General features: G+C 43.2%; 1 long non-coding RNA gene across 1 annotated transcript; it reads right to left on the bottom strand.

Moving 5' to 3' along the window:
• Window positions 1-3,412: 3,412 nt before the first annotated feature.
• Window positions 3,413-6,578, bottom strand: LOC144586307 (uncharacterized). The gene is made up of 2 exons (XR_013541072.1): window positions 5,529-6,578; window positions 3,413-5,333 (listed from the first exon to the last, which is right to left on the bottom strand). It is a non-coding gene; the product is annotated as an uncharacterized LOC144586307 (long non-coding RNA).
• Window positions 6,579-11,745: the final 5,167 nt, after the last annotated feature.

Genomic DNA, 11,745 nt, shown 5'->3' with positions numbered 1-11,745 from the left:
AGTACTCTCGGATGCAGTTCATCCGGCCCTGGAGATTTGAACTCGTTCAAGCTGGTAAGGTATTGTTTGACTATTTGTTTATCTTTCTCCAGCTGTAATCCTGTTCCCCCCACTTGCACTTCCAATTTATTTGGAAGTTCATAGTCTGTCTTATGGGAAAAGACTGAACTAAAATAGGAATTGAGCACCTCTGCCTTTTCTTTGTCCTCTGTTCTCATTTTTCCATCTCCATTGTGGAGCTGTGCCACTATCTCTTTTGTTTGTCTTTTGATACTCACATACCTGAAGAATGATTTTTATTGCTTTTAGTGTCCCTAGATAACCTCAGCTCATTCCCAGCTTTTGCCCTCCTAATGCCATCCCTGCATTTCCTTGCTACTTGTCTGTACTCATCCTTGGTGGCCTGGCCTTCTTTCAGTTCCCTGTACATGTCTTTTTTTACTTTTTAGGTCCTCCCTGAGCTTTTTGTGAAGCCACACAGGCCTCTTTTTTTACCACCTCACTCCTCTTGTTGGAATTGTTTGTAGTTGTGCCTTTAGAATGTCTCTCTTTTTAGAAGCTCCCACCCTTCTTGGACTCCTTTTCTTGTTAGGATCTCATATTTGAATTAACATATATTTGCATCCTTTTTGCACTGTTTGTTATGTTCCACCCACTCACCCATTTTATTACTGTTTTGTTTATCTTGCAAACAAGATATTGGGAACTGAATGGGAATTATGTTGTGCAGGTGGGAGGATGGAATTAAAACTTGAAGGTTCTTAATTATAATCTTTAAGATGCTTCTCTTTATGCCAAATAGTAGATTTCACATCTGCTTTGAAAATTAGAAAGTGCCCACAGCATTGGGCCTTTTCTTTTACACAAAACTAATCCAACCACCTGATCCAAAGTAATTTTATTTTAACTTATGGCCTGCTGGACTCTGAACAAGTTGCATATATTGGACTAGAGTTCTCTCAATAGCCCAGCTATCCTGCCCCCATGCTGGCTGAGAGATTCTGTGCCTTAAAATCTCGGAAAAGTCAAAGTTCCTTCCAATTTCCTTATGATTGCTGCCCTAAGACACACTACTGCAATATAGGAGTCCCTGCTCTATAATTTTTGAGCTTACTGCTTAATCAGGTTCTGACTAACAGATGACATAATTTCAGTCTTCATGAGTGTTAAGCTTCAGAACCCCTGCTGTTTGGCCACACACCGTCAAGTCATCACACTTCGTGCTGACCTCCCACTACCATCTGTGTATAGGCGATGCGGTCAAAGGAGTAACCATCACAGATGAGATGCTTTTTTTCCCTCAAGAGATTGCGGTCAGATGCTTTCATTCTGCTGTCAATGGAGAAGGTTTATTTGTTTGATCTAATTGACTGAGAAAAGCAAGATGAACGTATTTCTGAATATGTTTCACTCAGATGTAAAGAAGGGGAAGAAAGCCAATCCCAATGCATTTTCTGAGGTAGTTTGAGGAACAAGGATGTGCACAAAAGGTTTCTGAAGGTCCTTCAAGCCATAGAGACATAACATGGACAGTGGGCATAACATTTTATAATGTTGCATTATAGTTTATTTAAAAAAGAAAGATGATGGGGGGAAGGAGAAGGAGGGGGGAAGAGAGAGAGAGAAGAAAAGGTATTTGACGTATGTCTGCCATAAAATATTCTGGTATATTAGGGTCTGTGGTTTATTTTACTAGTGGTGACTAGTTCAAGCCACATTTAGCCAATAAATATGAGATATGAGGTCACTCCACTATTTAGTTGTTACCCCGTCTATGCATTGCACAGCTGGGTAGTAATCTTTTAACTAGTGTCTGCCTCAGTGGGGAGTCCATTAAAATAAGAGCCAAGGTCCATTGGTCTTGGTGGGGGTTTGGGAGTGGAAAAAAAGGCATTTTTTTGAAAGTTCTGGAGAACATGAGTGAAGTAAACCTGCATTTTAGATGAGGTTCTTCTTCACAAGACCTTCACAATGTATCCTGCATAAGGTCTCTAACCAAAATCATTGATATCCAGCATGTGTCACTTAGGTCTCACCAAAATATGAAAAGTGAAGGAAATATTGTCTTCAGAAAAAGGCTGGCAAATATTATTTTGGCAAGCATTAGGGGTCGCTGCTGATGCCCTGGCTTGCCTCCCCCACTCCATGCACCCAGTTAGAGCCTCTGGGCTGAGCTACTACTGAGTCTGAGGCAGGTACTGAGCCAGGTTCACCAGCCTGGGGCAGGGAGGGGGCCATGGCAAATGGAAGGCACCTAGGAAAGAATAGGCTCAGTCTATCATCTTGGGTTGGGAGGGATCAGAGGGACATGAGGGGCAATAAACACTGGCAAAGTAGGAGGAGATGGATGTGCCAGGAACTGAAGAGGAAGGCATGTGGGGATATGCCCAGGAAATGCTAGATAAAGTTTTGGGTCACAAGGACTATACTTGCCTGGAGAACCATAAGACAGAGATGCTTGTGCAGACCTGGCTTCTCCATGAACAAGCCAGAGGGCACAGAGTGTTTAACCCCCATCCCTCATTTAGTGCTGTCATGGACAGTTACTGGTATTCATGACCCGTGGAGGACCAGTTGGGTCCTACACCCAACTAGAGGAAAAGTGGAGGAGGAGGGAAAGGCAATGGGAACATATGTCTCACCATTAGCAGCAACTGCTGCTGCTGCCACCACATCTACAGAAACAGCCGCCACCAAGGAGGTGCAGGTTGTAATTTGGACTAAGATTTATAAGCCGTCTTCCCTGCTCAGAGTGGCAACCTTTGGTCTTCCCTTGTAAGCCCCCCACAACTGTAACCAAAGACTTTTGGACCCCAGTGAAGTTAACCCAGGGTCCATACAGGACTGAGCCATCCTAGGGGCAAGCACTCATAACTCTGTCTTCTGGGAGACTCATGAGCATGGAAGAAATTTCCAGTACTGTACATATATTGTTGTATCTCATCCCTTTGATTTAATAAACCCTGTTGTTGACATGCAAGACTGTATTGAATCTATGGGCACAGAAACAGATGAGAGCTTGCCCACCAGCCACACACCCAGTGGGCACAGTGAGCCAAACACCTGGGTTAATATTTTGCTGTATTATCCCCACACAAAGATATCTGGCAAATATGTGAAAAGACCAACAAGGTCTGTCTTTCTTTGACATCCACATTTGTATGATGGTCAACTATAGGGTGGCTGTGAGTTCATTGCCTCTGTGCCCTCCTTGAGATCTGCGCCCCATCTATCAATATCACCTAGCCTTTTGACCTGCGTTGAAAACAGTTTAAATGAAATCCTGAAGCAGGGTGGATATTCACCCTCACAGTGAATACTGTATTTTCATTCCCAAATTTACCTCCTAGAACATTTCACATTGTAATTTGAATGAATATTTCTAAAGCAAAAATTCTTCAAGGGTGACCTCTTTTTTTTTTCCATTTTGAGTATTTACTGAAAGAAAAAAAAATCCAACGCAAACCACACAAAATTAAGTACTCTTAAATCCAAACACTCCTCTTGAAAGCAATTCAGCTGGTATGTATCATCAGGCTTATAGCCACAATATAAAATAATAACTAACTGGTTTGATAGCTCAGTGGTTTAAGCATCTGGCTGCAGAACCAGAGGCTGGGAGTTCAATTCCCCTCTGGTGAGTAGAGTCAGCCTGTGTGACCTTGGGCAAGCTGCAAGCGGCACAGTCCCAGAATTCTTGCAGAAGATGGGATCAGTAAACTACTTCTGAGTATTCTTTATCTAGAAAACCCTGGAAAGGTTTGCCATAAGTCAGAATCGATGGCACATGCTTTTTATTATTATTTTGCAGGGTATGGAAAGCAGGTGGAGATCCTTTTGATATTTCCCAAGTAATGATGAATGACAAACTTTGCCTTTGTCTTTTTGCTTATTTGGTCATCTGCTGTTCAGAACCAGCACAAAAGTCTTCCAGGTAGAGATAATGGATACCTTTTACTTTTTGAGAGCCAGGAGCCACACTCCTCACCATGAGTTTCCACCAAGAACAAGCGTCTAAATATGACCTCAAACCCTGCAGCAAAGTGTCAGAAAGAAACTCGTGTTGTGATTAGACAGGGAACAGGCACTGAATTAAACTGGTTTCCTTCATATATTTTTCAATTAGTCTAGCTTCTGCTACTCAGATTTCTGTAGCCATCAACAACAATGACATAAATTACTCCATTGCAAAAGTCTGTATTGCAATTGTCCACTTCTGCAGTTCTTCCGTTCATCCCTTGCTTTTATGTGGAAGCATAACATTCAGTTCCCAGACATTTGGACTTGTTTTTCCCCTAAGTTATTGCTACTTTGAATGGTTTATCAGCCTCCTGCACAGCTAGAAATTCTGCTGTTACAAGTGGAACAGTAAACATAACAGAAGGAAGGGTAAACCTTGCAATGGACCCAATGAAAAACCAGATATAGGAAAAGATTCAAATTAACCAGTAAATAAGAGAGTCTCAGCACTGAAAACTTAGCATTTGTCTGACACAGTGCTGAACTTGACAAGCAGATTTTTTTTAAAGGATAAAAAAAATTCTTCAGAGGAGAGACTACAGATGTTCACTCAGGGGGATTCTCCTGCTAATAAAAATCTACAGTCCACTAAACATATCACTATCAATGTTAGCCATGTACATGCCCATGATTGCCCTTTTTTGGATGAAGATAGAAAAAATCACACAAAAAAGGGAAAGCAGCGTAAGGGAAATTGGTGCAAAATAAACACATATCCATGCCAGCTAACACAAAAAGAGGAAAGAATGTCCATAGAAATGCAGCAATGTCTTGCACATTTATGTCATCTCAGAAAATCCATTGCTTTTAAGCATGCCAATTTCAATGCATAAAGCAGTGCAGCCACACTCTCAGTGAATACACACTATTTAATTTCTATCTGGCTTCTAGAAAAAGTAGTTATTAGATTTTTTTTGAAACACAGCGAATGGATGTCTGAGAAGTGGTCCTGCCTACCAGAGCAGCCAGAAGGCATTTAATTTGAAACCCAGGAACAATCCATCCCTTAAAGTTTATATATAATATAAACTGATTGACTATAAAATCATCATCATCATCTTAGAACTGCAGAGCTGGAAAGGACCCTATGGATCACTGAGTGTGTCCCCTGTCCAGGAGGTACAGTGGGGGAATCGAACTCCCAACCTCTAGCTCTGCAGCCAGACTCCTAAGCCACTGATCTATCCACCAGTCCATAACTAACTAACTAAATAAATAAGAAAGATTTTTGTTTTTTAGCCGTGGTAAAAACCAAACTTATGGATCATGTAAAAGAATAGCCAGAATTAACTGGATTTTATTTATTTATTTATCTATCTATCTATCTATCTATCTATCTATCTATCTATCTATCTATCTATCTATCTATCTATCTATCTATCTATCTATCTATCTATCTATCTATCTATCTATCTATCTATCTATCTATCTATTTATTGTTTCTTTGTTTCTTTCTTTCTTTGTTTGTTTGTTTGTTTACTTACTTACTTACTTACTTACTTACTTACTTATTTATTTATTTATTTATTTATTTATTTATTTATTTATTTATTTATTTATTTATTTGCTCCTCTAGTTTATTTTTTTGGCTCCTACTCAATCTCAAGGCAGCAATGCTCTTCACACTTGCTTAGGGGAAAAGTCCCACCGTAATCGCTTCTGAGTAAATGCACACAGATAGGATGGTGCTTCATGCTTCAATTTTCTGACGTGCAACACCATCAGTGAGATGTCAAACCAGTTAGATGTAAGTGGATTGTCTCATTTTAATCACGCCATTCAGAGGTCTAAGCCCTAACTGCGGTGTCCTTCATTTTCTTTCAGCTTTATTGGCAGAAGTTCATTTCTTTCTGCAGTTTTGGCTTGAGGAGACAGCCTTACAAATAAATTGCTGTGAGAGGCTGTAAGAGACAATGTCTCAAACTCTGTTCAAAAATGAGGCCAAGCCAGAAGTAAGGAGCCCTGATCCTAAAACATGTTGTGAAAATCCACTAGATTCTTTCCTAAGGGCAAAGCTGTAAGGGAGGATCTTCACCATGACCCTAATGATCATGTGGATCAGCCCTTGGGAAGCAATATGTGGTTCTAAAGAACTCTCTGAAAACATGCTCTGTTATGAAGGATCTTGCCCTCACTGAGGTGGCATTCCTAAGGGAACTTGAGGGATAACAGGACTGACCTTAACACCATGCCAAGACAGAGGGGAATGACCTGGGAATGGACATCTGAGAAGTACTCCTGCCTGCCAGCACAGCCAAAAGGCATGTAACTCTGCCAAATGAGGAGAAGTCGTCAAATTCAGATTGGTGCCTGGAAAACCTTCGTGAAGCAGGCGCCTCTTGCCTCCTTCATTGGGACAATCAAAACACCTAAGAGAGAACTTGGGCCAGGTCGTAAACCTGCACTGAAACACACCAGCTCAGAGTCTCATACTGTTGCCAAGGGCAAGGGGTTGTTTCTTGCCATAAAAACTAAACCAAGAGGGAGGTGTAGGCTGAACAAATACCTGGGGTCGTAAAGAGGTCTGTACCCGTCCCATGCCAAATCCCCATGTTCTCCCATGCATTAATAAGACAAAGTGAAACCAAAAGCCAAGGTAGGCCAAAGGATAATAGGGAGGGGCCTTGTTCCCATAACAGTGGGCAAGTAAGCTAATGGAAAGCCCTTTCCAAACATTGCACAGAATCTCCAAACAGAGAAGCCAAGAAAGCTTTTAGGGTTTCTGGCAAATCCAGCCCTGGTGGCTTGGCCAAAGGCTGTTGTTCCCTCTCTCCTTTCCTCTGGCAGTCTGGGAATCCCAACCTGTTTCTCTTCTACGTCATAGGGTTGAAAGTCGGCACCAGAGATGAAGTACCAGTTTCAGGAGACCAAGCCAGCCACACCCGCTCGAACTTGCTAAAATGGGACTCTGCGGTAAGCTGCCTTTTATAGAACTATAAAACCAAAAGTTCCTGTTCAACATCTTGAGCCAGTGAAGTTGGAAAAGGGGCCAGGTTTGGCTGCTAGCACCACCACCAAAGCTACTGCCTACTGCCTTACTGTGTAGGTCTAGAAATCTGCTTGTTCCTTTGTCCAAATTCCTTCAAAGGGACGTTAAGGCAAATGCAACATAGCCTCTTTCAGAGAGTATTTCAGCCAGATTCATTCCTGTTCAGCCGCTATGCGTCCAAAACAAGAAAACTCTGCTGTGCTGGAATTATCTTATAAGGAATTTTCAACACTGCAAATACAATCAGCCCATATATTCCTCCCCCCCCCCACACACACACACATAGATTCCTCATTTCGCTATTTTAAATATCTGTGGTGGAGGAACCCAAAGGGAGTGCCATGCACTCTGAGTGGAATGGAGATGATGATCAACCACAATAAAGGTCACCTCTTTAGGGATTTATCAAGTAATTGTGGACAAAACAATACTGAATTTTGAATCTGTTTTATAGATCTCTGTCAAAATGTCATTGTTAGCTGCAGAGTTTTCTCCCATGTTGTATGTACCTCCCTTTAGGCTTCAGCCTAAGTGGACAAATGATAAATAAATGTCGGAGAGACAACTGTTGCTTGGATGTGCTATCCATCTATTCTCTCTGAGGGTACATAAGAATTATCCAATATTTGGAGTATTTCCATATCAGCTGAACATTAATGCAAGTACCGGGAATTGCTTATTTTGTTTGTTTGTTTGTTTTATATCCCACCCATCTGGTATATGCTTACCCTCCAAAAATCTTAGACTTCAGTACCCAGAAGTCCCTAGTCAGCATGGTTAATGGAAGATATTGTGGGAGCTACCTTTGAAAACATAGGGGACAAATATTCCTTACCTGTCATCTACATATATCCACAGAAACCATTATGAACGGAACTGCTTCTGTTTCATATCTTCCAATATTCCATCCATTTGGTACATAAATGGATGGATGGAGGGATGGAGGGATGGATGGAGGGACTGGCAAATATTTGCAAGTCATTTGTGTGTAATGGCCATGCCAGTCATGAAGTTCTCTTCTTCCCCAAGTAGCACAGCTGCCCAATCAAAATTATGCCCTTCTGTGCTAAAACAGCCTGGGATCTGCAGTGATGTGGATGGTGAACTGGAGGTGCCCCCTGTGTGATATTGAAAGCATACTGGCCACCAAGGGGAAAATATGGCTGAAAAGGTGGCAATTAGGGAGAATGTGGGCAAAAGGGATGGCCATGCTGCAAAATTTGGACCACAGGAACACCATGTCTCATTGCTCAGGTGTAGAGGAAACTAACTGTAGTGGGGGTTGGGGGGGGGAACCAAAGACTGCTACTTAACATTGCTGAATCTCAGGGCATGGGCAGCAATCCGAGGGAATTACTACACCAAGTTTCCAGGCAAGAGAAAAATCTAAAGGTGAGCATCAGTGAAGGGAGCGAAAGCTTGATTTTTTGTATACAAGGTGCTTTTAAAACCATCTCCACCCACTCCCAGTTGGCACCAGGGCTCACTGGCTCTACATGGAGGTCTGTACAACTGTTGCACTTGTGCAATAGCAGTGCACCAAGAAGCACAGATGTTCCTAGGAAAGGAGCCTGGGAAGAGAGCCAGGGACCCATCATATAATCTGGAACCAATGCAACCAACTCATGAGTCCATTTGTGCCTGTTTCTACGATCAGGTAAATGAGAAGTAGCCCGACCATTGCCGGTCCTGCCTCTGTGACACCCCACAAGCATACTGCTGTGACAAGGAAACCTCCTTGCTCTCAGGGTTTGCCCATGGAATTGACAGAATGGGATGCCTCAACTTGACAACCTTACTCCCATGCTGTACATTCTTACCTGGGAGTCCGACTAAAGGTATCACCACTTCCTTTGGAGTAGCCATATATAGGATTGGGCTGCAACTGCATTTCATGCCTTAGAGAAGAAAGTAAACGTAGACCCACATGCTGTTCTTTTCATCCATTTCTGTAATGCCCAACCAGTCACCTTTACAGAAATTGTTTTCAAAGGGGTGATCAACAGCTTGCCATTAAATTTCACATTTGCTTGTAGGATCCTGCCATGAGACAGTAACATTCCCACCAGCACCCCGCCAAAAAATGTACACTAATACAAACAGAGGCTGGTTCAGTGGAAACAGTTTTTTAAAAATAAGACTGGATGGAAATGATGGAAACCATTACAAATCAATGTAAAAGTGTGAATTCACTTATATACCACCAGCCTTAAACATTCTGTGGACAACTTTCACAACTGCTCTTAACACACTCATTAAAACACATGTACACACAGAAAGAGGTTGAGGGGGAGGGAGAGGGAGAGAGAATTCCATGCTATTTCTGGGAACAGGCTGTCCCGATGCACATGATTATCAGACTCCATTAATAAAAGTGCACGCTTGTAATGTTGGGCTTCATGACAAGAACAACATGAAATAACACTGCACCCACCCACTAAGAACACCGAATGTGTCACAACGATTTGTGCCATGCTTTTAAAAATAACTCCACCACCAGGGCTCTTTAAAGCAAAATTGAGGGAGAGAGAAATGGGAGGAATATTTATTTATAATGTTTTGTAAATACCTGACTCTGCCAGGTGGAAAATGTTTGCCTCAGAGGGAAGGGCATTGGTGGGAGCTGGCTCCTTTGGCGCCCAAAGGGGTGGGGGTGGGGAAGAATGGTCCTTTGCCATTATATGATCCTTACCAAGAGGTGTGGTCCATGGCAGAGAGAGAGAGAGAGATGAGAGAGACAGAAAAAGGAGGTCTCACCCATTAAAACCACAGACACAGAACTGAAGGGAGGTGACTTTCTTGGCTGGTGAAAATCTACAAACAGGGGCAGCCTGGAGCAGAGATTTTATGGGAGTGAAGGGATTAGAGACTAATTGAAAGGTTAGGGAAGGATTTGGTCCCTCCAAAGGTTTCCGCTTTTTGTTCTTTGGGGGGGGGGGAGAGGTTTAGCCGAGAGGTGTGCAGCACATTTGGCAGCACAACCTGAAACTTAATGAAAGGATTTGGAGTCCAACCTAAATCTGGATCCGACGTTCTCAGAGTGGTGTACAGGAAGTGGGCGGTTTCTTTCTGTCTTCCTTCCTTTCTTTCTTTTTCCCAAGGAGACTGTAAACGATGCCTATGGTGTCTGTGAATGAAGACTTGGAGAGAATGTTTGCTAGAACAGACACCATGCCTAATGGCTCCATCTGCCTCTGGGCTTTTCCTCCCCTTTCCTCCCCCTCCTGCTGTTTTTTTTTCCCCTCTTCCCTTTTTGATGAGCACAGGGTGTGTTCATACTGCCATTGTATTGCTGGTGGATTGCTGGAGCTCTGGCTGGAAAATATCACAGTGCAGTCAAGCTCTGTGGAGGGAGCTTATGAGATCCCTCCCCCTGCTTCAGTGGCAAAGTGGGAGTGGTGCCAAACCGATCTCCTTAATCTCTTTCAAGAGGTCCTCTTAACAGGGATACAGAGCAGAGTAGGAGAGGAAAGGGAAATATTTTGGACTACAACTCCCATAGCCCCTTATCATTGGTCATGTTGGCTGTGGCTTCTGGGAAATGAAATCCAAAACACCTGAAGAGTCACATTGCCCCTGTCCCTTGTCTAGGATTAGCTTGGGCTTGAGGCAGCACATGTACGGTTCCTCTCCCATCAAAGTATACTACAAACTGCAAATGCTAGCCCCAGAAAAGGACTACATTTTGGAAATGAAGACCTTCCGGGGGGGTGGGATTCTGAATCTGTAACCCAAGAATGGTAACATTTCAGAGTTCTGGGAAGGACAGGAAATGAATTGTATTGACAGTACTTTCCACAGGCAAGAAGATGGGCCACAAAAAACCCCAGTGGGCTTCTAGAGTAAAAGAAGGCTGCATCCAATACCACTGCAGAGGGAAGGACAAAGAATGTCCGTTTTATAATTTGATGGTGAAGGTGATGCTGATGGATTTCCTAGGTGCAGAATATTGAGAAGTGGCTTAACCATTCCCTTCTTCTGGGGTTGCCTTGGGACTGGGCAGCTTGCCCAAGATTGCTTAGGCTGGCTTTTCACTTGGGAGGCACAGTGGGGAACAGAATTTTCAGCCTCTGGCTTCAACTCACTGAGCTGTCCAGCCAGCTAATGTCTACTTTAAAGGTAAAGGTAAAGGTTCCCCTTGACAATTTTTGTCCAGTCGTGTCCGACTCTAGGGGGCGGCGCTCATCCCGCTCTTCAAGCCATAGAGCCAGCGTTTTGTCCAAAGACAATCTTTCCGTGGTCACATGGCCAGTGTGATTTAGACAAGGAACGCTGTTTACCTTCCCACCGAGGTGGTCCCTATTTATCTACTCGCATTTGCATGCTTTCGAACCGCTAGGTTGGCAGGAGCTGGGACAAGCGACGGGTGCTCATTCCGTTGCGTGGATTCGACCTTACGACTGCCGGATCTTCTGACCCTGCAGCACAGGCTTCTGCGGTTTAGCCCACAGCGCCACCACGTCCCTTTACTCAAGGATAAAGCACAGTTTTGGTTTGCCATTTCAGAGCCCCAAGGTCTCCCCTCAGCACTTGCCTGCCTCCTCAGCAATTGGTGGCCAAGGCCCCCTCCCCAATAATTTGAGGCTGTTGCAGGGAGATTTCACTACACAAAGTTTATCCCCTTGAAAAAAAATTCTCAGGTTCTCCAGCCCAGTCTATTTTCTTTCAGCACCATGTTTCAGATCCCTACCCCATAATATCTGTGAAGTGGGTTAGGGTTAGAAGCCTTTACTTTA

The sequence above is a fragment of the Pogona vitticeps genome, chromosome 2 (assembly GCF_051106095.1).
Source record: "Pogona vitticeps strain Pit_001003342236 chromosome 2, PviZW2.1, whole genome shotgun sequence".
Taxonomy (NCBI): Eukaryota; Metazoa; Chordata; class Lepidosauria; order Squamata; family Agamidae; genus Pogona; species Pogona vitticeps.
Note: the sequence above shows the minus strand (reverse complement) of the source record. Positions and strands in the feature narration are given on the sequence as shown.